Here is a 3,204-nt window from a genome sequence, read left to right as displayed (position 1 = left end):
TGTCATCTTCTGTTGTATTGGCTTTTTTAGTGTGTTAATTAGTTGCTGTTTTCACATTTCACTAAGTACATAAGATCGCTTAAAAAATGTTAAATACTGCTTTAGTAGTCATGCTTAGATAAAGCAGACTAGTACCAATATCATAATTGTTAATACAAAAAGTTTTGTAAATGCCTGTCTGGTGGGTTTTTTTTAATTTTTTATTTATTTATTTATTTATTTATTTATTTATTTATTTTTTTGAGGCGGAGTCTCGCTCTTTCGCCCGGACTGGAGTGCAGTGCCCGGATCTCAGCTCACTGCAAGCTCCGCCTCCCGGGTTTACGCCATTCTCCTGCCTCAGCCTCCCGAGTAGCTGGGACTACAGGCGCCCGCCACGTCGCCCGGCTAGTTTTGTATTTTAGTAGAGACGGGGTTTCACCGTGTTAGCCAGGATGGTCTCGATCTCCTGACCTCGTGATCCGCCCGTCTCGGCCTCCCAAAGTGCTGGGATTACAGGCTTGAGCCACCGCGCCTGGCCCGGTGTTTTATATAGTTGTTTTTTAATCTGCAGGCATATAAACCCTTTTGATGGGTTTACCTGCCTTAGCTTTTGTGTTTGTTGGAGTACCCAAAATATTGTGAAGTGAAAAGTGAAAACAGAGCGAGAGATAACTAGAATAATCAAAATGCTTCTGAAATGCTTTGGAAGTTTGTGACAAGATACTGGAACGTGGGCTTCATTGCACACTCATGTCTACTGGGATTTCCTTTGCAGCCCTCACAGCCACGAGTAGATGCCCTTTATTTCCCTTTTGGCTTTTAAGTTCCACATGAGTTTATCTCATTGGCAGAAGCTGAATTGAATTTAGAACTTCAGCTACAGGGGAATTTGAGAAACCAGCTCTGTGATACAGAGGGACCCTCAGGGGTGGGAATGCTTGCTGAATGCCAGGTAATAATATGCATCATAGAAAGGACAATGCGTAGGTTATTAGCATGGGTTTTGAAATCAGACACCCCAGAATTTGCCTCTTGGTATATGTGTGACTTTGAGCAACTTATTTTCATTCTCTAAGTTTTATTTTTATTGACTTTCAAATGGATATCATCATGGTAGTTTGCTCCCGGAATTGTTGTAAAGATTAAACGAGGAAACCCTATGCACGTGGTAAGTGTGTCAGTTAATATGGCTTCAGTGGGAGAATATGAACAACATGAAAATATATACGATAAGATGACATATTACTTACCAACAAGTCAAGAAGTAAGACTCCAGCTTTAATTCCTTGCCTCAGTGTTGTCATCATGGATCAATTGGCTTAGTTTTGAAGCCAGTCTTTCTCCTGACGGCATCATGGCAGTAGCATTCTAGATATCACATCTGTGCACGACAACATCAAGAAAGAATGCCTATTTCTGGGTCTCCTGTTTAGGGGCAAGGAAACCTTTCTTAGACATCCCTCACCTTATTTCATGTCTCTTTGGCCAGAACAGGGCCAGATGTTAAAACTCTATACTAGTGGAGTACAGGATTAGTTTAGGTTAAGTAAAAGATGTCCCTCAAGCTAGGATACACCACCTTGAGTTACATGGGAGAAGGATAGATGGCTAAACAAAATTGGATTCTTCTAGCAGAGAAGAATAAGAAAGAATGTTGGTTAGCAACCAACAGTGTTTTTCAACATTAGCATTCAGTCAGTGTTTGTTGTAATTATTATTTGTTTTTTTGTGTATCACACTGTGTTGTTTATTATGGTGGTTATGGAATTACGAAATTTTAGAGTTACAAGATCCTTGTAGAGATAATCACCTTCAATTCCTTATGTGATATATGTGTTCTTTATCTCTAAATATCTCACCTGAGTGACATTATTTCTTCAAACAAAGCAAATTTCTGTGGCTGGAAATTCAGTACCACCTGAGGTAGCATATTCTGTTGATATTAAGGTACAGCTTAAAGAATCGAGTATTGCCAGGAAGAAGTTGATGTGGTCCCTCCCTATATAACAGAGGAAACCACTGTCATGAATTTATTTTAACCATTTCCTTGCTTAGTAGTTTTATCATGTGTCTGTATTTCTAAAACATAAGAAATATATGAGGAATATTTATTTAGCCTATTTTGTACATATTTTCATTGTTTATCCCTGTTGATGTATAACTGCAACTCATTCATTTTCTCTAATATATATTATTACATTTATGCACATGTTTATCCAGTTAGCTGTGGATGGACATTTGGGCTCTTTCTGGTTTGGGTGTTTTAAAAGAAAATTTGCTACTAAAAGCAGTGCTACTGTGAAAGCTGTTGTATGTCACCTGGTGCACATGTTCGGGAGATTTTTCAGGATATCTACATAGGAGTAATATATGCAGTATGTTCCCCTCTACCAGACAATGCCAGTTGTTTTCCCTCCACTAGTGTACGAGCGTTCTCCTACTCCCCATCCTTATCAGGGTGTTTTTCTTACTTTCCCACTTTTGATCATTGAGTACACTTGATATATTATCTCCGTTGTGATTTTCATTTTGCTGAATTAGTTATGAGGTTGAGATTTTTTTATGTTTATTTGCCATTTTACTTCCTCTTGCTGTTTAGATAAAGTTAAATTCTATACAGGCAAATAGTTAATTCCTACCAATTCATGTGTACCTATTAATAAGGTTAAAAATATTCATTCACTTCAAGTCAGGTAATGCTATAAGTTCAAACTTGAACATGATCTTTTATTTATTTTTTTCTTGTTTTATTGTGTTCATAGGATTTTCTAGTACAAGGTAAAATAGAAGTGGTATTGGCATCCCTGTCTTATTTCTGATTTTAAAGGGAATGGTTCTAATATTTCACTATTGAGCATACTGTTTACTGTACATTCTTTTATAGATATCCTTTATGGAGGAGCACATTCTCTTCCTAGTTTACTTTTTAAAAACTACAAATGGATATTGACTTTAATTAAATGTAATTTATGTATCTATTAAGATATTATTTTTTATTTAATCCGTTCACCTAAATGACATAAATCTTAAATAGAGCTTCTACCATAGTAACTTTACATTCTAGGTTTAAAATATCTTGGTGATTTGTTTTTACATTGCTAGATTCTGTTTGCTAATACTTTGTGTAGAATTTTACATCTGTGTTGCCAGTGACATTAGCCTGTAATTTTTCCTTCCTTCCTTCCTTCCTTCCTTCCTTCCTTCCTTCCTTCCTTCCTNCNT

The 3,204-nt window shown here is 36.8% G+C and overlaps 1 protein-coding gene across 1 annotated transcript in view; it reads left to right on the top strand.

Moving 5' to 3' along the window:
- Positions 1-3,204, top strand: part of ITPR2 (inositol 1,4,5-trisphosphate receptor type 2) — a 516,873-nt gene that overhangs the window by 212,388 nt on the left and 301,281 nt on the right.

This window comes from Rhinopithecus bieti, unplaced genomic scaffold, assembly GCF_001698545.2.
Source record: "Rhinopithecus bieti isolate Rb0 unplaced genomic scaffold, ASM169854v2 scaffold_72161, whole genome shotgun sequence".
Lineage (NCBI taxonomy): Eukaryota > Metazoa > Chordata > Mammalia > Primates > Cercopithecidae > Rhinopithecus > Rhinopithecus bieti.
The sequence above is the reverse complement of the archived record's forward strand: the minus strand, read 5'-3'. Positions and strand labels throughout refer to the sequence as shown.